This window comes from Erpetoichthys calabaricus, chromosome 5, assembly GCF_900747795.2.
Source record: "Erpetoichthys calabaricus chromosome 5, fErpCal1.3, whole genome shotgun sequence".
Taxonomy (NCBI): Eukaryota; Metazoa; Chordata; class Cladistia; order Polypteriformes; family Polypteridae; genus Erpetoichthys; species Erpetoichthys calabaricus.
Window position 1 is genome coordinate 134,513,377 of NC_041398.2, and position 25,468 is coordinate 134,538,844.

Sequence of the window (25,468 nt, forward strand, 5' to 3'; positions counted from 1 at the left end):
ATGATAAACACAAAAAGAAATGCTTAAGTGATTGATGTAAACAAATTAGCATCTAATAATGAAAATATTTACACAAAATTCACATTATTACTATTGATTACCTATTTCAGTTTAAACAATACATCCATCCATCCATTATCCAACCCGCTATATCCTAACTACAGGGTCATGGGGGTCTGCTGGAGCCAATCCCAGCCAACACAGGGCGCAAGGCAGGAAACAAACCCTGGGCAGGGTGCCAGCCCACCGCAGGGCACACACACACACCAGTTAAACAATACAGTTTCCTGTAAATTTGATTTTTATGATGATCAGCAACAAAAGACAGAGTCAATCAGTAGGTTAATCATGAATTGATCTAATGCAGGACTGTTTTTCTCATGAGCAATTATATATAGCATGGATCTTGGCTTTGCAGCCTCTTCTGTAAAGATGCAATCTTGAGACCTCCCGGTTGATACAACCCCAAGTGTAGAGTTTTTTCAGACGGAGCTCAGTACAGAACTGATTCAGGCTATCAAAGATGGAGGTCATGTATGGTGGGAACCATAAGTTGGGTCAGGAGAGCCAGGACCGGAAGTGGGGTCATCAGGCGGGACTTCCTTGTAATGGTCTGCAGAGGACGAAAGATAGAAAGTATTAAATGAGAGCTCCAAGCCCTGATCTGGCGGATAACTTCCCTTATTTGAGCCCCTAACCTGCTTCCCAATCGCACGTGTGTGACAATATGTTTTAAAATGAAACCAGGCATACAAGTAAAGTTTGTTAATTTTGCTTCGGCACTTGACTCTTCATTTGTCACCTTGTTTAGATATCTGTCAAGATTTGCAAATACTTGTGTTTGTTTTCTTATTACTCCCACAGTTATGGGTGGTGCTTTTTAGCAAAAGTTTTGGCAAAATTATATTCATTGCTAAATGATAGTGCTGTAGTAATTAGTTCTATTCTACTACCTTATGTCTCAAAGGATTTATATTTTCTACCAGTGCAGATTATTTTGGTATTTGGCACACTGTATTAATCCCCAAGGGGAAATTGACTGTTCACTTGGCCTTTGGTGGTCAGAGCACAGGGTAAGCCATTGTTCTGCAACCCCTGGAGCTATTTTTAGGTTAAGGGCCTAGTTCCAGGGCCTAAGGAGTAGAATCACATTTGCCAGTAATGAAATTTGAACTAGCACACTTCCAGCCTCATTTTTTAATATTTTCTAGCATTTGTGCAGATTAAGTGGCCCTGTTTGAGGGAGTATTGGTGTGCATGTTAGTGTTATATTTTTTGTAGGTTTCATCCTTGGGTTTTGTGTTTATTGCAACTTTAACTGAAGTGGGAAACGCATGTAAACTCAGAAAGAATATCCAAATGCAAGAATCAAGTTTGAGGACTGCATTTACTGTGGCCCACATTTTTTAGTCGAATATTTAAGCATGCTCTTTTGTCTCACCCCTAACTGATTCACAGTTCGTATAGTACATTATTCAAACTTCTTGTTTTTCTTGTATGTAGACTTTCTACTTCTGCTTACTGAACTCTATTTTTGATTTTCCTTCTATGTGTGATTTGTTTGCTTTATGTATTCATGTATTATCAGACGTTCAAGTTTCTGTTTTCTCTAGCTGCCCTCTAAAATGCCCATCAGTTAAGCTCACTTAAGACCAAAGCTTTCTCATGAGCTCAAAACAAAGTTTTAGATAATTTATCCAAGTCTATGCAAAAATAATGGTCGTAGTACACTAGTGTTTACTGTTTTCAGTAGGAGCGAAATGTATGATGCACTAATTCTAATCCAGGTTCTGGCTTTGTGCTTCAAATCTGCGGATATCAGCCAATCACCTGTAACAGTCCCTTGAACATGAAAATAGTATAACAGAAAGCAGCCTGCAGTTATGCACCAAAGTGGAACCCCCTGAATGTCTACATGGAATTAAAGAAATGCTTTCGGTGGGCTCCTTTAAATTCACAAAAGAGTGAATATGAAACTGAGAACTCCATAGTGACTGATAAAGTTTCAAATGAAGAAGGATTAAGTTTGAATTGTTGAGGGAGAGAAAGAGAGGAGGCAATTGCAACAAGTGAACAGGAGCAGAGCAGGTAGAAACAACAAACACCCATATTGCAGGTCTGCAGTGGCTGCTGGATTTTTGTTCAAGCCACTTTATGATTAGTAACCAATGACTTTATTTTATACTTTATTAGTATTTTACGTCTTTTTATTATTGGGCTGGTTGTTAAGAATGGAAGGCACAATTAAACAGCATCAAAATCTGAATTAGTGTAAGATGTCCTAATTCAGTGTCCTTAAGAAGTGTAATGATTTACTTCATGAACTAGAAGTACATAATAAATGAGAATAGTTCAATTTAATACTTGAAATATTAAAATATTCTTGATTGTATAGAAATTTGTAAATTTTCACCCTCTGATAGAGGTCCATAAAGGGCTATATCCCTAGTAGAGTAGCAAAAATAAAAAATAACATCATATTCATAATCACTGACCATGAAATAGTCTAAAACGATACACCACATGCTTATATTTGAAATTTAATAACTTTTAACCTTCTGGGAGCTGCTCTTAGAGTGATAGGACCACTAGTATCAGAATTAGATATCAAAAATATATTCAAGATCAATATAATATTTCTGTGGCATGCACAACTTCAAGTCCTTCAGATCCTTTTTGCTGAAGACACCTATTGGTTTACTCTTTATCATAAATGTGTAAGTTCTTGCACAAAATATGGTTCAAAAATGGCCTAAAATGTGATGTTTTTCGGGCCTAGAGGACCAAATATAGTGAAAGCTTGACCCCAAAAATTCTGATGCCTTGCATAACTAGACATCTAAATAAGTCAAACGATATGTCATATGTGAGGGGTTTTCTCATACCAGAGTCAGGAGGTACCGGACAAAACAACTTCAGACCTGTTCAATAGTAATTCTTATGAATACAATTAAGGCAAAATAAATATGTACTATTAACAGCAGGAATTGGTTACTAATTAAGAAAGGGGCTGGAGTTAAAACCTGTCGCCACTGCAGGATCTCAGTCTGAAACATCTCCTGTAGTACAGTATATGGCATTGATGTGTATATACTATCAGCAACATAATAATAGGCAGCTAACTAAAAGCATTAGATTAAAGTAGAATGGTGCTGAGTGTGATTCCTGGTGCCTGTGTTAATAAAAAAGCTCAAGGAGGCATTCATACGGTTTTCCCTGTTTGTTAATAATGTTTTCAGTTGTTCTAGGCCATTATTCCATGTCTCAGTACAACTTGGACAATCAAATGTATCTAGTGTAGAACTGACATCTTTTGGTCTGAGTTCCCAGAAATGTCAAACTTTGGAGACACCACCCATCTCAAATTCAAAGGGAATTTATAGAACATTGCTTTCCCATTGAGTTATAGAGTGGATTGGAATTCTTCCAGTTGAACAAAATAAGTCTTTGTGTAAGTAGTGTAATAGCTGTGATAGGATATTACAACTGATTTTTTAAACATTTTTATTCAACGTATTGATGTTAAGACCTTAAGAATGATTTTTAAAATCTATTTCTTTAAGCATGTTAAAACTATTTTCCTGCTGTGGACTTAACTTTGGTAGCTCACTTTCCAGGTATTGAAGGGTAAACTATTCTGGTAATCATTTGTTAGATGAAACAAACACAGGATGCATAATTATGCTTTTTTCCGTGTCTTTCTTTCTACAGATATTAATGTCTTGGTGAGAAAAAGGATGAAAGCTGGTTAAAATGTCAAATTGTATCTCTTCATATTTAATTCTATATGAGGTGTCTAAATTGTTTCAATGATTCCTCACATGCTGTTGGTACAGAAATGATTTGCCTAATATTTCTCAGCATCAATTACCGTTATTTTTTTGGATATTGCTTCATCCTTGCCTTGACAGATCTTTGGCCTTTCTTCAAAGGCAATGACAGCGACCACCAGCATGCTGGCTTAACTATCTCTTAAGCCTAAACCTCTGAAGTTTCAGCTTTTAAGTTCTTTGAAGTTCTTTATAGAGCCCTCTCCTAGTTTCCTCACTTTCCTTCATCAAGTCCAGCAAAAGATTTGCAAAGGTTATTTTTGCTCATTACTTTCTTGGAATGATGCAGAAAAATCCAGAAATTCACACTATCTAAAGGCACAAAATAAACTAAAGCTTTGTAAATGACCAACAATTACGCTTCTTTCTGAGATCACTGGTTTGTACTGTGAAATAGCATGTGTCGTGTGCCATTTATCTTCCCTTAGTAGTGCAGAAAATATTACATTTTAAAAATCTTTCTGATTTAATTATATCCGTAATATTAAGCAAGATACTGTAATACAGTTTTGGTCAGTCTCCTTTTGTGAATGCAAGCAAAGTTCTGAGCCTAGGTCCAGAGTCAGTAAAAAATCCAAAGTGTGGAATTGTAACATTAGTCTTTTCACTGAAATATAGCCTTTACCTCAACTTGAAAAAGCACACCCAACCCCAAAGTTAGACAGTCATTCAACAATTGCTGACCCATGTAATTATTAACCATGTGTACTCCCACTAAATCTGTTTCCCAACAGTTAACTATTTTGTATCATATACAGTACATGGTTTTTGGGCTCCCTTTTTAACTTTCTAGTGTACAGTATGGTGTAGTATTGGTCTTCTTTGCAGTAGTCTTAATGTTGTTTGAGAATGTGGATCAACTTTAGCTAAATATAATAGTAATATATCAAAAATCATTAATCAAATGTATAAAAATAGTGGTTTATTTTACATCATACTAATTTCAACATTGCTTTATTTCAAACATGATGTATGTTACAGTGTTTTTCAATTCCTGATTTTGCACATCACTTCCAATGTCAGCCTATTTGTATTTTTGATCAGTTAGTTTATTACTATTGTCATTAGTGAAACAGGTACAGTAGCTTACTACATCTTTAAAACACACTCCATGAAAGCATCTTTCTTAGTCCATACGAACAATTGTACTATTAGCCTGTGCTGGAGGAGGAGGAGGTTAGGAGCATGTGCGGAATATACCACATTGCCGCACCTACCAACACGGCACACCACCCGGATTGACATCTGAATGCAGCTGTGCAGCATCTCTGCACCATACTGGAACAGTGTGAGGACTGTTATTTATTTATTTGTTTAATTATTTACTAGGGGGCTTACCCCCTGCTCACTTCCCTCGCCAACCCCTCCAGCCTGCGCTATGCACCAGCCACTTCGTGATTCTGCCGCTCGTGTTGTGAAGAGGGGGGCTGAACGCACCCCAAGGAGACGCGGTCGCTTCTCCGAAACCCCCTCTTAAACAGTGATACAATGTGAAACAAATAAGTTTTTTTTACCTCCTCTTTGCTCAATCAGTTGCTGCCACCATGCTGTGTGATCTGCATCTCGCACAATGCTTCGAACATTTAAAAGCCTGTACAGCAGCTGTCCTATTCTTTGTCTTTTATTACCAGCCCCGGGTGTGATTAAATCTCTTGGCACAAAGTCTTGTCTCGCGGGTTGTGAGTTCTTGATATTTTTTAGTTTATAATTTAAAAACGGAATACGAATCTGAAAATGTAACAACATCACGTTAAAGGTCGATAAATTCTAAAAAGAATGATACCAAACATATATATGTAGGTTTTAAAATAAGCCCGATTTAAAGAGTGACATAAAAACGTCACATAAAATTGTTGCACAAAATCGTTGCACTTTTAGGCTTTGGATTTTATATATACAGAGTAGATTTATGTTTATTTTAATACTTCTAACAATATAACACCCTAAAAGCAATGTTTTACTCTTATTCACTCTTATATCTACAGTATATTGCCTAACTTAGCTGCAACTTTTAAACATTCAACACTACAAGCAAACAGAATCTGACAGTGGCATTGGAAAATGATTGACATATTTCTGATTTTCATTTTTTTTATAATGATTACCGTAATGTGGAAAGTGTTCTGACACCATGAAAGTAACTGGGAATTTTTTAAATAAATGACCAAAAGAAGAGACTTAAGCCAGTAAAACAAGCAAAGTTTCATAACCAGAAAATCATTTAAATCCATCCATGCATCCATCTTCCAACCCGCTGAATCCGAACACAGGGTCACAGGGGTCTGCTGGAGCCAATCCCAGCCAACACAGGGCACCAATCCCAGGCAGGGTGCCAACCCACCGCAGGACACACACAAACACACCAAGCACACACTAGGGCCAATTTAGAATCGCCAATCCACCTAACCTGCATGTCTTTGGACTGTGGGAGGAAACCGGAGCGCCCGGAGGAAACCCACGCAGACACGGGGAGAACATGCAAACTCTATGCAGGGAGGACCCGGGAAGCGAACCCAGGTCCCCAGGTCTCCCAACTGCAAGGCAGCAGCGCTACCCACTGCGCCACCCAAGTCATTTAAATGTCAAGCAAAATCAAAAACCCATATTTTTTATCAAAAATATGTAGATCAGAAGTCTTTTACCTGGAGCTCTAAATAAATAAACAAACACTAGTCTTATTTATCTACAAACTCAGATAGAAGGAAGTGTTTGGGAAGAACTTTATACCCTTGTCCCTGGAAGTGAAACTCAAACACCTCCTCATTGGTTTCTTGGCATAACCATAAGAAAACTACGCAAAATAGAGGCGGAGAATAAACTTCTAGAATGGTAGAAGGAATTGAGTTCTGCAACATTTAAAACTTAAATTTGCATAAAAAGGAAAGCAAAAATATGTCTCAAACTTGCACAACAAAGTAAAAAACTATACCAATCATAACAGAAGCACCTAAGGCAAAATGACATTTTAAAGGATTCCTTGCACCCAGGACAGGCTGTTCAATTTCGGCGCCTAGAGTAAGAAGAGCGTTGGCCTGATCTATAAACAATATGCATGTAGTCAAAAAATATATCTTGGGCAGTTGAAAAAAACATCTTTAGATTAGCCACTTAAAAACTTACTCTCTGGATATATTAGGAAAAATAGCCTAGGCCTAAAGCTGATGTCACCTTGTGCAACTTCTAGTCATAGGATGTGTCAGACTTGCCAACTGCATTGACTGAACTCGCCACTGAACCATTTCAATTTACAGAAGAGAAGATCACTGAGCATGTCAAATTTACTGAATGCTTGATGACTTTCCAGCACAGGTGTGCTCGCCACTTTTTCTAACAGCCAACAGCATTCTGCCTGATGTTGTGCAGCATGTGTCGCCATTAGGCTTCATTATATCATTAACGTTTTCTCTCATTCTGCATGAAAACATGAGATTAAAATTTTTTGGGGGCATCACTACACACCACATGGGGTAAGTAACATAGTTTTTTGTTTATTCTTTTTAGGCAACCGTTCCAAAAATCAACCTGTGCCACTCTGTGAACAAAACCAAGACAGTTAAAGAAAAGTATTTATATGTCTTTCAAACCTTTTTCTGAATGGGTAATTAATGATACAGAGGAACTGCATAAGAAAGGGCAGAACAGGCTCTTAGGAGACTTCATTCCTTTAATGTGGGACATCCTGTACATCTTCTATAACTCTGTGATGGCCAGTGTGATTTTCTATGCTGTGGCATGCTGGGCTGGTAACATCACTTCAGTAGAGGCCCACCGAATCAACAAGCTAATTAAAAGGGAAAGCTAAATTCTAGGATGCAGTCTGGACCCCCTGGAAACACTAGCAAAGGAGGCGATTAAAACAAAACTGAGTGCCATTATGAACAACATTGTACATCCTCTCTGTACTGAGTACTTTTAGCCAACAAGTTATTCGCTGCTTGGGCTCCTTAATACACAGCAACATGCCTTCATAATGCATCACGGTGACTACAACAGCCAAATCAGAATTTTTCTTTCTTTTGAATCTTTGTTTTAAAGTAATTCGTGTGTGTTCAGACCAAGCTATGTGGTTATCTATATATATAAAAATGGAATGGGTGGGTCGTCGGGTGGGCCTTTTTTTCATTCCGTCGTTTTTTCGACGTTTTGAAAATGTAGAATGATTATTTGATTTTTTTGTTTTTATTTGATCGTGTCTATGTAGCCGCCGTCGTAATAAAGTATCGCTAAAATCGTCATTTATCGTAATTTATTTTTGACGTATAACGTCGCCGTCGTCGAGGTCAGTGATACCAGTGCAAAAAATCTGCTTACGGTTGAAAGACACGCCCTACTCACTGGACAGTTAAAAACACCAATCAAACTAACGATGACATCAAGTATTACCCAATCAAAAGTAGGAAAGGAGGCATCTTCATAAAATGCGTGTGGGATGATTTGCATTAGACGCTGCTTTAAAAAAAAAAATGATAAAAAAAATACGGGATAAATCCCGTCCAGTATTGATTCAAAACGGGACGCGCAATTTCATTCTCAAACGCGGCACGATTCCATATTTTAAAGGACGGGTGGCAACCCTACAGTGCCAGGTAACCACCCATACAATCAGATTGTGATTCAGACTAGGAATGCAATGAATGTAATTACCCCGATCTACATACAAGGCGAAAGTCTTGCAACATTCAAAGATGATGGTTTGGGATAAGTACACCATACAACATAAAAGAGCTTATGAAGCCTTGAACCGAAAAAAGCAACATCTCAGAGATCGTAAAAAAAAAAATAGGAGCTAATGTCGTTTTACTCGCTGTAGATTTTAGTCAAACATTACCAGTTATTTCACGAGGGAGACCAGCACATCAACTCAACGCGTGTTTAAAATCCATGCTTCTCCCACGCTCGGTTATATGTCGCGTGTTCTCGGGTAGGTGCACCAAAAAATGTATACATTTAAGCATGTAATGGGCAAACAAAAAATGAGGTATACCCGAAGGCACAGCAGTAGTACTTAATGTAACTTTACTTCTTAAATGTTAATGTTTTACTGTTTAATAATTTATACGCTTCTTATATGTTGTTCAAATTCTTTTATCAAAATACCACTGACAGCGCAATGCACGATAACATCGAGTGAATACACCATACGCATCCGCCCACGGCTGCCCTGCTGTGCGCAGATAGGACTTGATTGTACAATAAAATAAAATAAAGATAAAAAGACTAAAACAATCATCACCCATAAAGCGGATAGTAGACGTGACGTACTATATGTGTACCACATTTCAAGTGTATAGGTGCAACGGTTTGCGAGCTACAGGTCATTTAAAATCCTGGACAGACACACAAATTGCCACGGTAGCAAATTACAGAACAAGATTTTACTGTTTAATAATTTATATTTATATGAAATGTGCTTCTTATATATTACTTCATATTCTCATATGATAATGATGTTAATGTTTATATTGATTTCTGTGTTATTAAAACTGCATGTATGTGTGTATATGTATATATATATATATATATATATATATATACTAGCAAAATACCCGCGCTTCGCAGCGGAGAAGTAGTGTGTTAAAGAGGTTATGAAAAAAAAAGGAAACATTTTAAAAATAACGTAACATGATTGTCAATGAAAGCCCGTTTCACTCAGTAAGTCTTATGTGTGTGTTTATGTATGTGTGTGTATATATATGTACATGTGTATATGTAGATATGTATATATATGTATATGTATATAAATGTTTATGTGTGTGTGTATATTATATATATAATATATATATATATATATATATATATATATATATATATATATATATATATATATATATATATATATATATATATATATATGTATATATATACGAGCTGTATATACCCGGCGTTGCCCGGGGCAGAAGTAACCTAATCGGTCAAACACTTACATATATACCAAAGTAAACCTAATCGATCAAACAGTTACATATATAAAAAAACCGAACCTAATCGGACAAACAGCTTCATATATACAGAAGCGAACCTAATCGGACAAACAGCTAATCTATATACATAAGCAAACCTAATTGGTCAAACAGTTACATAAATACAAAAGCAAACCTAATCCATGAAACAGCTTCATATATACAGAAGCGAACCTAATTGGTCAAACAGTTATGCATGTGCAGAATAATTTTACAAAGATTATGCGTGTTAACAATCATTAAAAAGAAAAGATTGAGGAACTCTTCTTCTATATGTGATGAAGCTGGATGAAGCTGACTTGACGAAGACGTAGGTGGCATAGATTGGTTTTTCTAAAACAGAAGAAAAAAATGAGTATCTATTATTATTTTAAATTAGAATGAAAATGAGAACCTTGATTAGAGATAGATTATCCGTATTAAAATATGTGCATGAATAAACTTTTGCTAACTCTCTAGCAAAAGTTTATTCATACAAATTGGCATGGGATGGCTTTGTGAAAAAGTAAAAATTAGATAAAAATAAATTGAGAATGCGTACTTCGATTTGACTGAGATTATCTGTAATGATGAAAAAAAAGTTTAGTATGTTTTTTTTTCCATACGGGAAGGATGTAAAACCTTACATACGCACCTTTCAGCCCGTACTGAAGGGTAGTGTCAGATTCTTACTGACTAGAAAACACCCTTTTTATTCCACAGCTACCCCAAAAACCACTATTAGGCATTACTTTGGGGTGGCAGTAGTTTAGTTATGAAACAGCTGGGTCCTGAAAAAAATCTGTCTTATTAGTGGCTTCATCACATATAGAAGAACAGTTCCTCAATCTTTTCTTTTTAATGATTGTTAACACGCATAATCTTTGTAAAATTATTCTGCACATGCATAACTGTTTGACCAATTAGGTTCGCTTCTGTATATATGAAGCTGTTTCATCGATTAGGTTTGCTTTTGTATTTATGTAACTGTCTGACCAATTAGGTTTGCTTATGTATATAGATTAGCTGTTTGTCCGATTAGGTTCGCTTCTGTATATATGAAGCTGTTTATCCGATTAGGTTCGCTTTTTTTATATATGTAACTGTTTGACCGATTAGGTTTACTTTGGTATATATGTAAGTGTTTGACCGATTAGGTTACTTCTGCCCCGGGCAACGCCGGGTATATACAGCTCGTATTTATATATTTATTTTAATTTGTCTATATATTTATGTATTTATTTATTTAAAGAGCTTCTGTAAAAAGACAAATTTCCCCCAAATAAAGTTCTATCTAATCTACAGTGTCTATCTAATATGGAGCTTTTGTATGTTCTAAGTACCAAACAGTATTCAACACATTTTGCACTCACATCATTGCTACGATCTGATGAATGTATTCATGTTTAAAATGAATGAAAATTAAAAACAGCACTCTACTGGCATATTTGTAGTTTGGGAACATACTATATACAAGTTTATAACAGCCAGAACTTTGAACCTGCATTCGTATATATTCAAAGCTATACTTATTTTAGATTATAACACTCTAGTGTAAATTTTTGGATATTTTGACAGTTTTACTACATTTAAATCACCTTATTCGTTTGATGTTTCATTTTGTAAAAATTGTTCTCATGCCTTAAGACATGTACTGGCAGTGCATTGTGGTTTTTGGCGGCTTTATGTCAGAAGTCACAACCAGACAACTTCTCTCGCTCTTTTTTCTCAGTGTCCTCCTCTCTACTGATTTTGATTTCTGTCAGTTTTTGCTTCCCCTCATCTAAACTAGTCTCAGGTATATTTTCTGTCTACACAAAGCAACTATAAATCTCTGCCTCTTCACTTAATTTACAAATATTGCCCTCCAATCTGCCATTCTGTCCTATAGTTCTATTTTTAGAAATATTACTCAAGGTTCTAACAGGTTTAAACCACCAATGCATTCAATTAATATTCAGAGCTGCATTGACTTGGGCTAGCTCCTAACTCCTTTGCCACTTCTATTTCTTAAAACACTCCTGGTACCATTGTTTGTATGTTTTGGTACTATCCTCTGATTTTGGGCCTTTGTCACATCACTTTGTTGAGATCACAGGTTTACTCCATATTTTTCTTTTTCTTGACCTTCTCACCTACTTAGTGAAGATTAGTGGGTCCTCCAGCTCCAACACTAGCACAAGCATCTCCTCTCTTTATGAACAACTGCTTTATGAAAAATTTGGATACACGAATAAAGTACTTTAATAGCCTTTTTTGTCTTACCAATCCTGATGAAGCTGAATTTTTCTGCATACAAAGACTGAGTCTGAGATGATTTTCCAATGCGCTCTGTTAGTGCTAACACTGGATCAATTTCCCAGTTATTCCGAATACTCTGGAATGGAGTGTGGCTGAGCATTTAAGATGGGGGCTGATGTTTGTGATATGCAATCCCTCCCATTCTCACAGCTGATGCTGCATTGAGAGACTGTCTTCATTGCAGCCTGCCTAATGGGGGTGGAGCTGGATCCACAGGCAGCAGCACTTATGCATTCATGTGCTCTGATTCAGTCAGCTTCTCACATGTATTGTAATGACGTCTTGCATTGTCTTCATATCATGGCTGCCAAAAACTTCATGAAATATTTGAAAAACCCCAAAAAAGATTGAAACACCATTTTTTTGTATGTGAAAGTTGAAGTGATAAAGCACATGTAAACTGATTAATTAAATGAAATATCATGAAAGCAAAATGCTTTGGTTGTATGACTAATCTTATCATGAAAATATATCGGTTTTCATGTATTTTGGTGTTATTATAACATTTTTGGGGAACAAGTCATGTAAATGGTAAATCTTTTAGATCCCAATTTTGTCTTTCCATTCTATAGTCTCTTGTCCTGACCCAGCAGCTATATTTATTTTCCTTTGTCTGTCCTTTGTTTTTACTGATACGTGTTCACTGAATTCTCATGCATTGATTTCTGTTTTACTTCATGTGCGGTATTTGAAAGTTCCTTTGTTATTATATTACATTTTCTAACAAAAACTTGACCCCCATGGAATTAATAAAGCTAATGTAATCCAAATAAAAAAAACTGCATGCAGTTGAACCTGTGGTACAAGTGAGACCATCAGAACATTATATGGCTCTGCAAAATATAAACGTGTAATCAAAAGGGCATAACTGTTTTAATAATTTTATACCTAAAAGCATATCATTTGAATTCCTGTAGCTAAAAAGGGATTTAATGTCCATCTGAGAGCTTACAATAGGATATTACATTCATTTTTATTTCTGCTTTTGCTGCAAAATATGCCAGCTGAGGTGCACATTATATTTTATCAGAATATAATAAAAAGGGTACCAATTCTTCAGGCTACCAGTGGTGGTCCAGGTTAGCTGCAGCTGCCTTAATCATCTTGAACTCGTGACCACTGATCATGAACCAAGATGAGCCAGTGCAATGAGAACCCATAACACAGTAAGATATAAGGGCAAATGTGCAAAGGGCATTTATTTAAAGTAAAGTCAGTGCTTCTACAATAATGACAATAAAAAAATCCATGAAATCAGTGTAAAAGAGGAGATTAAAAAGTCCAATGGATAAATTAACCAATGATGCAGTTAAAATCCCAAGTAAAACACAGTCAGGATCTTTTTAAAACTATCACAAGCCTTAGTGCCTCTCCCCAAAGCTGATGTCTCCTTTGCGCACTCTTACTGGACGTCAACAGAAAGGTGCTGTCATTCTTCTCTTCAGCTTGCACCCCAGCCAGCACAGGCAGTAACCAAGCCCAACTAATGTCACTCACTGTCTTCCTTTAGCATCTGCGGGAACCCTACAAGCCCTGCTCTTGTCTTCTGCCACCATCCCTCACCATCTGTGAGACCACACTTGGTCACTACTGCTTCTAGGGTGGTCAGCAAAAGTGATTCTGCCCTTCAGATGCTGATAACTTGCGCATCTTGGGGTCACTTTTGACCGTGTGCTTTCTCCTTATAACAGCACTAGCTCCACCATGATCCTCATTTCCTTTTTGTCTTAATTTCTGGACTTTGTCTTTACTTTTTGTCTTCTTCTTCTAAATCTCACCAGGCTCCTCTTCGTGCACCTGTGAATGCAACAGCCTAATTACCATCTGCGGAGTGCTGATGTAGGGCAGCTGGTCTGGCTTAAACAATTGGCTCACCTCCACACCAAACACCCAGCAGCCTCACCCACAGATTCTGGGACACACTGTGGCACTGTCACAGACCTCTCTCATCACACTAGCCCTTTTAGTTTCATGTAATGCCATTTTATAACCCGTTTAATCCAGACTAGGGTCATAGGGGATGCTGGAGCCTATTGCAGTTAGCACAGGGTACAAGACAGGAACAAAGGCACCAGTCTGGACAGGGCACCATTCCGTTTCAGGCCAAACATATACATAAGCATACACCAAACACACACTACGGCCAGTTTATCATCAATTGACCCAACCTGTATGTTTTCAGACCAGGAGAGGAAATCAGAGCAAAGGAAGCCCATGCAGACAATGGGAGAACATGCAAGCTCCACACTGGGAGTACCCGGGTCGCAAACCCAGGTCTCCTTAGTTTGATGCAGCAGCGTTATGACATTATAGTTTTTTCTTTTTTAAAATACTAGGGGGCTTTGCCCACTGCTTGCTTTGCTCACCAACCTATTAACTGCCAGCGCAACGCATCGTTGTGAAGAGGGGTGCAGAACGCACCCGAAGAAGATGTGGTTGCTCCTCTGAAACCCCTCTTAAACGATGATACAATTTGATACAAATACAGTTTTCTTTTTAACCTCCTCTTTTCTCGATCAACTGCTGGTTCGCTGCTGCTGCCGTGCCGCGTGATCTGCATTTCGTGCGGCTCTTCAAACGTTTAAAAGCCTGTACAGCAGCTGTCCTTTTCTCTCACTGCCTTGTCTCTCTTCTCCCCCACACATCCTCAAACACTATTCGACCTCTTTTCACTTCCGTTATTTCACCAAGTAATATATTTTGTTTGTGTGCGCTAATGCTATCTTTATTATCAATTACTTTCGAATTTTCCTACTGTGATTATCTCTAGCCTGCTCTGCAAGTGTATCACACCAACGTTTCTGAATTCTTTACGACGTTCTACTTTGTCTTTGTCTGGCCCCAGGCATAGTTAAATCTCTTGGCACAAAGTCTATGCATTCTTTTCTCTCCCAACACTTTTGGAACCCTTTTCGCCACACGCTGCTCTTTCTTCTTCGCTAAGTCGTTGATGTGTCATCTAGAACATATAAAATTTTTAAGAGCTGAGAGCACAGGAAGTGTGTCTTCCAAAAGCATTCCAACAACTGAGAGGTTAGATGACCGTGGGCATGACTTGACCATCTCACGGGATGTGAAAGTGTCTCTGTCTCTCTTCAAAAGATCATGTCTCGTTGCAGGAAAAAAAAAGTCTTGTCTCGTCCCAAGATTTTATTTTATAATAGAGAGAAAACATAAAATATATATGTCAAAAAGGAGAATTATAGAGCAGTGTTTTATAGTGAAATCCTGTTCACAAATATTCATAGCTGATTCAGTACAGAATGCCAGACTGTTATTAGACTATATTCATCATCTTTGCATGGCAAGCATTTAATCATGTATCTAAGCACACTGTATTCAAATATCAGTGCTTGGTATGTTTTTTCATGTAGCAAAAGCAGTTTTACAACTGGTGCACCTGATATGCGAATACAAATAAAGTGAGGACATTGAGTTCTTCTGCCTTAACACTGTTAGAAAGTAGTCCACAAAAAGGAAGCTACACTCATGGGTTGTATGTAGCCTAGGTAAAATTAATTTGAGAATGAAACAGATGTTTTAATAACCAGACACAAATTTTGATTTGTGATTATATGACTAACTTAGAGTAAGTTAATTTAACTAATAAATCTTTGATTGTGACTTATTGGCCTGTGGGTGTGTATGACTCCTGGTTTGTGCTTTTTGCTTCAGGGACAGTCTGTGTACAAACCTGTGTTGCATTAGCGGATTGTGAAACTGGAGAAATGGTTTTCACAACTGGGAGCTCAACCAGAGAGATGCTACCAGCCAGTGTACAGAGGGAACACATGTCTCCAGGAGGCTGTCTCCCACTGTCTATCCACTTTGGTGGCCTTCTGACTGGGTAGGGGACCATCATCCTTCCCAAGCAGGATTACGGCTTGGCTTTGCCTTCTATGACACACAATATTATGATAGGTAAAGCATACATTTATAATATACTTTTAAAAAATGTAGTTCTTGCAAGAATGTGACAATTTAAGAAAAGTAAGAATCACAGTGATTCAAGTCACTGAAATTGATGTCTGTTTGCTTTTAAAGTGCCTTGGCAGCAGTGAGGAAGTGGTACATAATTTATCACTAATTTAACTATTTGTCATCCAACCTATATCATAAGCAAGCTACTTGAGACAGTTTTCCCAGCCAAAGGATGTATTGCTGATGTGTTAGCTGACATTTATCACTTTGGTGCAGAGTTGTACTAGTTGTGAGTACAGGAATGTTGTTCTACTGAATTCCTATGATTTAGTATCGTATCGTATCGTATTTAGTTCAGTATCTGTTTGGAGTATGACAAATGCAAAACCCTAGTTCTCAGTGCAAAAATATAAACTTGTGTGTTAAAGTTAGGCAGTTTTACAGTGATTTATGCTAAGGATGTGGAAGATTTCTATAAACTATTTTATATACTAATAAAGTATTTAGCTTTCTCCGATTTCATCCCTGCTTTGCTTTTAATCATTTTGTAATTAGTTTAGCAAATGGACGCATTCATTTTCAATCACGCGGACATCCAGAATTCTGGATCTGTAATCAGTGTGGAGTATTTAAAAAATAACACAGACTCATCAGCAGTCTTCCTTTATGCTTAGTAGTTTCATTATTTTCTGCTTGTTTTTCAACATTAATACCCTTAAATTTAGGTGCTCTTCCAACTTAGTCCTAATATGTTTTCATGTACTACTTGCACATGCATCTGCCTGTCATTTTGTTTTTATATGTAGGATTTTATTGAAAAAAGTAATTTCCTGTTGTATATAGATTTTGGCTGAGTTATGTGACATGTGTTGGGGTTGTCCTGCAGCAGGTCCAGATTAAGACCCCCCACAGCCATTGGGTGATTTAGCTCCTTAACAGAGAGATGAGCATACTTTTGAAACAGTGCAGCATTTCTCACTTAATTATTTCTTTGTTAGCCTCAATTGTTTCAATATGGGGGGTCTTCATTGGTAATTTCTGCACACGGAAAATCAATACTTTCACCAAACAGAGGGTGGGTATTTGTAAGGAGCCAGCTGTCGTCTTGGGCCCCTGGTGTGCACCCAGAACACAATATTGGGTACAATACTCGATGGGCACTTGGAGTATGCATGTGCTCAGCCCTATCAGTAGGAAACTGAAACAGGAAAAAAAAGGCTGGTACAGAACAGTAAATGGCAACATTCCTGTGTTGAGTGTTTTCCTGTGGAAATTAAGTGCAATAACACGCATGATGCTATATTTTTAGGTGTCTACATGTGTAATATATGCAGTGTGTCAATTTACTTTTTAAATGTGCTGCACTCCTCCAAAAGGATTTGAACAATCGTAAGAGAATATAATTAACTTTAATGGTGTGCTGTGTATTATCTGCCTCATTTGACTCAAAAATAATGCAGGTAAATTCCAAATTTGAATGTGATGTTAAGTGTAATGCCTCCTATCTGTCTAACAGAATTCTTTTAATTAACTTCCAAATTTCCAATTCCTTTTTGCATTATTGCCCCATGGATGGCACAAACGTAAAATACTGTATATACTGTTTCGATGAAGGCTGGTTCAACATCTCCAATGATAAATCCACACTTAGAGTTGTGCCATTAGTGTTGAGGACTGCACCTTTATTATTGAATGGTGACTCAGTAATAGTGGCACCCTGGACTTACTGTGTATTGGACAGCGTTAAACTACTTCACAACTTCACACAATATACAAAATTTCAGAGACTTTCAGAAGCTAAACAGATGGAATCAAGGAAAAAAAATAGATTGTTTTTTTCTTTCTTAATTTTTACACACACACACATATTATATATATATATCTCCATCCATTCATTTTCCAACCCGCTGAATCCTAACACAGGGTCACGGGGGGGTCTGCTGGAGCCAATCCCAGCCAACACAGGGCACAAGGCAGGAACCAATCCTGGGCAGGGTGCCAACCCACCGCAGGACACACACAAACACACCCCACACACCAAGCACACACTGGGGCCAATTTAGAATCGCCAATCCACCTACCCTGCATGTCTGTGGACGGAAACCAGAGCGCCCGGAGGAAACCCACGCAGACACAGGGAGAACATGCAAACTCCACGCAGGGAGGATCCGGGAAGCGAACCTGAGTGTCCTAACTGCGAGGCAGCAGCGCTACCAGTGCGCCACCGTGCCGCCCTATATATATATATATATATATATATATATACTGTATATATATACTGTATATATATATATATATATATATATATATATATATATACTGTATATATATATATATATATATATATATATATATATATATATATATATATTTATATATATATAGTAAAACTGGGGACCTTGCCCCACCGGGACACCTGAAGCAGGGCAGGACCAGGAGAGTAGCAGTGGCTTCCCCAGGACACGAGAGGGCAGCCCCCCTGGTTTACATCGTAGCCACGGGACTGGAGCTTGGAAGCTCAATCCTGTTGGGGACCGTGGCCACCGCCAGGGGGTGCCATGACAGCTCCGGAGTCTTGGCATGCAGCTCTTCCACCACACCTGGAAATGCTGCCATAAGAGGAGCTGAATTCACATGTAGCACTTCTGCCACATATATATATACTGTCCAGGGATTGTTTCTGCCTTGTGCCCAATGCTTGCTGGAATGGACACATCCTGGATTGATGGATTTAATCATTAAACATCCTTTTCAGAGGTATTGCAGTAATGTGTCCTCTGAATTTAATGGGTTCCAGGCAATTCACAACACAGCGAAGCCAAACCTGTTCTCACAGTGATAATATCTCCACTGCCACCTGGTGGATTCTTTCAGATTTACGTAAAGTACCTGCGCAAGTATAAACAGTAAAAACGCTTGCGTAGCAGTAGCGTCCGCTGCAGCATGTGTTGCGTCATGTGAAGTATAAACCTGGCCTTAGGCACACTATGTAGTAGTAACAATAGCAATAGTAGTAGTGGAGATTTTGATAGTGGAAGTAAAAGTAGAAGTAGTATCAACATATGCAAAAAATGCAGTGAACTTCTTACTTGATATACAGTGCATCCAGAAAGTATTCACAGCGCATCACTTTTTCCACATTTTGTTATGTTACAGCCTTATTCCAAAATGGATTAAATTCATTTTTTTCCTCAGAATTCTACACACAACACCCCATAATGACAACGTGAAAAAAGTTTACTTGAGATTTTTTGCAAATTTATTAATAATAAAAACACTGAGAAAGCACATGTACATAAGTATTCACAGCCTTTGCCATGAAGCTCAAAATTGAGCTCAGGTGCATCCTGTTTCCCCTGATCATCCTTGAGATGTTTTCTGCAGCTTAATTGGAGTCCACCTGTGGTAAATTCAGTTGATTGGACATGATTTGGAAAGGCACACACCTGTCTATATAAGGTCCCACAGTTGACAGTTCATGTCAGAGCACAAACCAAGCATGAAGTCAAAGGAATTGTCTGAGGACCTCCAAGACAGGATTGTCTTGAGGCACAAATCTGGGGAAGGTTACAGAACAATTTCTGCTGCTTTGAAGGTCCCAATGAGCACAGTGGCCTCCATCATCCGTAAGTGGAAGAAGTTCGAAACCACCGGGACTCTTCCTAGAGCTGGCCGGCCATCTAAACTGAGCGATCGGGGGAGAAGGGCCTTAGTCAGCGAGGTGACCAAGAACCCGATGGTCCCTCTGTGGAGAGAGGAGAACCTTCCAGAAGGGACAACCATCTCTGCAGCAATCCACCAATCAGGCCTGTATGGTAGAGTGGCCAGACAGAAGCCACTCCTTAGTAAAAAGCACATGGCAGCCCACCTGGAGTTTGCCAAAAGGCACCTGAAGGACTCTCAGACCATGAGAAAGAAAATTCTCTGGTCTGATGAGACAAAGATTGAACTCTTTGGTGTGAATGCCAGGTGTCCCGTTTGGAGGAAACCAGGCACCGCTCATCACCAGGCCAATACCATCCCTACAGTGAAGCATGGTGGTGGCAGCATCATGCTGTGGGGATGTTTTTCAGTGGCAGGGACTGGGAGACTAGTCAGGATAAAGGGAAAGATGACTGCAGCAATGTACAGAGACATCCTGGATGAAAACCTGCTCCAGAGCGCTCTTGACCTCAGACTGGGGGCGACGGTTCATCTTTCAGCAGGACAACGACCCTAAGCACACAGCCAAGATATCAAAGGAGTGGCTTCAGGACAACTGTCCTTGAGTGGCCCAGCCAGAGCCCAGACTTGAATCTGATTGAACATCTCTGGAGAGATCTTAAAATGGCTGTGCACCGACGCTTCCCATCCAACCTGATGGAGCTTGAGAGGTGCTGCAAAGAGGAATGGGCGAAACTGGCCAAGGATAGGTGGTGCCAAGCTTGTGGCATCATATTCAACAAGACTTGAGGCTGTAATTGCTGCCAAAGGTGCATCAACAAAGTATTGAGCAAAGGCGGTGAATACTTATATACATGTGATTTCTCAGTTTTTTTAATTTTAATAAATTTGCAAAAACCTCAAGTAAATTTTTTCACGCTATCATTATGGCGTGTTGTGTGTAGAATTCTGAGGAAAAAAATGAATTTAATCCATTTTGGAATAAGGCTGTAACATAACAAAATGTGGAAAAAGTGATGCGCTGTGAATACTTTCCGGATGCACTGTATAACAGTCAATATAACTAATGCATAAAATGTTGAAGTTTAGGTGAAAGTTATGTTTTTGACTTTATAAATCACTCATTCATTTGTATATAGCAGCAAGAACCATCACAAGAGGGTGTTTTAGAAAGTAAGTAACAAGTAATATAGCACGTGTAAGGGACTTGTATATTGTGTAATAGGTTTTTCTAAAACCAGAAACTGGCAGTTTTTTTTTATATACTGTGCCAATTTCCTGATGAGAAGTTATGACATTTCCTGGAATATGTTGACATCTTACAAGGAGGTATATTGCGTTGCCTATGCCACTACTTAGCTCAACAAAGAAAAAAAAAAAGTTTAGGAAATGCAAGTTTGATAATCAGCCACTGAAGCAGTTAGGTTTTGAAAAAAAAATACAACTGAATTTAGCTGTTATCCCTAAAACATTTATTGCCACAGGAAAAACTGGTGTATGTAAATAAATGATAAAATGAATACAGACCTAAAGATAAACAGCTGAAGGGAAATTTCCAAATTTTAGTCAACAAAACAGAGTGCCAGAACCAGGAAGCTAAGAAAAGCCAGAAAATCCAGATATTAGACAAAATTCACAGGTCAAGAGGTCCTTTTGCTATTAATTAGCACTAATGAATGTAATTGAGTATTTTTATAAATCCAAAATCTTGAAAGCAGTGTGCTGTTTGCTGTCATCTTAAATACTGAAAGTGTTGTGGCATCATAGGTGTGCAAAATAAAATAAAAATGGAATGTAGTCATAACACTAGCGTGTCTCAATCATGTGGCTGACAGCAATATCATTACCAACGATAAAAGATACTGCATGCAAATAAAACAAAAGAGCAGAAGCACATACACGTAATTAACGTTTGAAAACAATGTACACCATAGAAAGCAAAATGCTAACTACACAACTTGAAAAATTCACAAAGTCGACAACTATTCTTTCTTGTAATGTACAGTATGTATTTGACAAGCTGATAGTTTTTCCTGTGTCTTCAAATTCCTTTCACTGAAAAAATAGCTACCATGACATCATATTCCAGCATGTGCACACCCACATCCTACAAGAACACAACGCTACTATAATAAACATGACCATTTTGGAACCCTGGAAGACTAGGACTTTCCAGCCACACAAAATGGTAGTTACAAACAAAGAGCACAACACATGCAAAAACAGTAAGAAAGCATTCAACTGTCTGTTCTGATTGACAGCAGCCTCATCCCATCAGATCCTATAAACTGCATGAAGCAAGACCTTGGTAGTACTTGGATGAAAGAACTCAATTTAAACTTAGATTAATGTGAAAAGTGGCATTTTTAAATCAGTAGAGAATGCTCTTCTAATTGCACAATAAATTTATTTTTTGTGCTAGTGAGTGGTTTGGGGCAAAATCTCAACTGACAGAAAGAAGGCAAAGGTGAGAGCTGATAAAAAGAGAAGAAAAGTAAAAAAGAGAGCTGTTTTGACATTGATAGACAAGCTTCCTACTAGGCTGATAGAGGTTCATACTTTTTTGTCAAGACCTGAAGATGTAGAAGGTTTAGTTTTCTATTTGTTACTTTGGTACTTTGCATTCGTCCTTTGTGTTTTCACTTGATTTAATCCAAAGTATAATAAACACTCTTTGTTCTATCATATTTTCTCTTTTCCTCAGCTTGGGGTTTGACTGTGAATCCCTTTTGTACCTTGTGGTATTACTGAGCCATACTGAATCCTATTCATGGAAAGGGTGTTTCATATACAAGTTGTAATGATTTTTACATTGATGTTATTATTTAGATGTTGCACTTAATTTTGTGCCAGCAAGGGCAGAAGTTATTTAAAAAAGTAAAATAATTATCTGAATTATTTTTATGTATTTTTTTAAGAGAGATGGTTATATTTTGAATGTTAACATTGTAAATGGTTGTTAGATCTAGTACATGATTATGGGGATGACATTGCACAAAGGCTTAAGTTCTAAATATATATATTGGGGTCGGGAGGTGGAAGGACAGACTGGAATCAGTCAGAAGTTTGGAACACCAACTGGGCTGTCCCCTTTATTTGTCGCCAGACAAAGTAAACAAAAAGAAAAGAAAAAACGCCCAAATGCACTGCTCCCTGGTCTGGGGTTCCTCCTTCTTGGGACTTAAATCCATGCTCTGCAGTGCAGCTTACTCAAGTCTTCCAGCAAAAAGACGCCTCTCTTTAGGCTGTGCATCCTTTATGGCGAAATGCTCGGAAGGGGCGAGGCTAAGTGCCCTTATTGGACGATCTCTTAGAGCTTTTGAGGGAAGAAGAGAACCAGGACAAAGTCAGCGGTAGCCCCACCCCTCATCACAGCGGGTTATTACATACCTTTCTGCAGCCTTCAGAGGAGTCCTGCAATGCCTATGTCTGACAATATATATATCCTTGGGAGCTTATCTGTGTAGCAACTGTCTTTTTCATCTACTCTTTGTCTTTTATTTCCACCCCCAGGCATGGTTAAATCTGTTGGCACAAAATATCGTCTCGCGGGATGTGAGTTCTTGATATTTTAGTTTATAATTTAAAAACTAAATAAGAATCTTAAAATCTATGACCATCACATTAAAGTTCGATAAATTCTGAAAAGAATTATACCAAACATATATATGTAGGTTTTAAAATAAGCCCTACATAGAAACGTCACATAAAATCATTGCACAAAATCATTGCACTTTTAGGCTTAAGATTTTATATATATAGAGTGTGTATATATAAATAGAGTATATATATATATATATAGAGAGAGAGAGAGAGAGAGTATATATATATATATAGAATATATACAGTTAGGTCCATAAATATTTGAACAGAGACAACTTTCTTCTAATTTTGGTTCTGTACATTACCACAATGAATTTTAAATGAAACAACTCAGATGCAGTTGAAGTGCAGATTTCAGCTTTAATTCAGTGGTGTGAACAAAACGATTGCATAAAAATGTGAGGCAACTAAAGCATTTTTTAACACAATTCCTTCATTTCAGGGGCTCAAAAGTAATTGGACAAATTAAATAACTGAAAATAAAATGTTCATTTCTAATATTTGGTTGAAAACCCTTTGCTGGCAATGACAGCCTGAAGTCTTGAACTCATGGACATCACCAGATGCTGGGTTTCCTCCTTTTTAATGCTTTTCCAGGCCTTTACTGCAGCGGCTTTCAGTTGCTGTTTGTTTGTGGGCCTTTCTGTCCGAAGTTCAGCCTTCAACAAGTGAAATGCATGCTCAATTGGGTTAAGATCAGGGGCCTCATGTATAAACGGTGCATATGCACAGAAATGTTGCGTACGAACGTTTCCACGCTGAAATCGCGATGTATAAAACCTAAACTTGGCGTAAAGCCATGCACATTTCCACGGTACCTCATACCCTGGCATACGCAATTTCTCCCCTCGGTTTTGCAGACTGGCGGCACCCAGCGTCAAAGCAGTGCTACTGTTCTTGTGTGGTCACCCTTTCTTTCTTAGACCCACATTCCTGACGCGGCTTTATAAATACACTGAAATTAACTGCATATTGTTTATTAGTGTAATGTAGCAATATAATGGTCCAGGGAATAGCCATAGTATTACAAATACCATAACTGCTTTAGCGTTACGCTTACTGCATCTTCTTCTTCTTTCAGCTGCTCCCGTTAAGGGTTGCCACAGTGGATCATCTTTTTCCATATTACTCTAACTGCACCACTCGGAGTATTTATATCACTGTATCTGAGTGGGAATCACAGCAGCAGCTGATCGGAAAGAGAATTATCGGTATACAGTTTCAAGCACACACTACCTCAACCACGGCAATATGCATCAAAGCCATTCCTGTACGGACCTCGCGTTTCAGAAACAGTTTCATCCCAAGAACTCTAAACGCACTCAATCAGTCCATCAAGTGCTTCTTGTAGAACTGTTTGTACTTATAAGTACAATTACCGGTACCCCACTGTAAACTTGCACTACAGTTATAATATTGCACAACCTGCGCCACTTTATAAAGCGCATATGATGACTATATCATTTTTAAGATGAAATGCAGCAAAATATGTTGCTTATAGTATACAGATAAAACTTTAACTTTAATTAAATAATCAGTATTGTTAATAATTAAACATGTGAGGACACGGTGCCGCAGCGCTAGCTAGTTCACGGATAGCTCCTGCCTTGCGCTGTATTATTGCTGGTGCTGACGCGACACTGGAAGTATAGACGGATAGAATAATTAAACATGTACTACGAAGATATTTCAATGTTCCTTAAAATTTTTGAAGAATCGGCGTTCTAAGCTTACAGATGGCTTAACGCCTATTACAGAGGTGATTGTGTGGCGATTGGGTATTTGGAGAAAGAAAAGTAAGGACAGGAATTGGAGGTTAGTACGTTTGAAAGAGACAGTACTTCTGTAATAAATTATTTCATCGAAGGTTGCACATGGCACAGCAAGCCTCTTGCGTGAGATATGAACAATCACTGCGCCACAGTGTTCCCATGTTTAATAACATGCTTTCATTCCTATCATCATGAAAAAGATATCAAGTATACATCTCAGTATTTTAATTATTCAGAGAGCTGTAATATCACGAATGCAATGGATTCTGTGTCCTGTCGGAGAAAGAGAAAGAACGGAAGCACGTAGTGATTCACACACATAGAGCACATAGAAGATCAAATACAGGACAAAGCATTTAACGTGCTACTTGAGAAACTAGTAAAATAAACGATTTTAAGAGGAAGTTTATGATGTTCTACTTTAATGACAAAATAAACT

At 38.0% G+C, this 25,468-nt stretch overlaps 1 protein-coding gene across 12 annotated transcripts in view; it reads left to right on the forward strand.

The window, feature by feature from the left end:
- The window catches only part of slc7a2 (solute carrier family 7 member 2), a 277,877-nt gene that overhangs the window by 123,194 nt on the left and 129,215 nt on the right, over positions 1 to 25,468 (forward strand). Inside the window, exon 1 of one of the 12 annotated variants that reach the window (XM_051928290.1) lies at positions 15,773 to 15,991. The exons of the other annotated variants lie outside the window; for them this stretch is intronic. The gene's annotated coding sequence lies outside the window, so the exon portion shown is untranslated. Of the gene's footprint in view, positions 1 to 15,772; positions 15,992 to 25,468 lie in introns of those variants that run through there. 12 annotated transcript variants of the gene reach the window in all.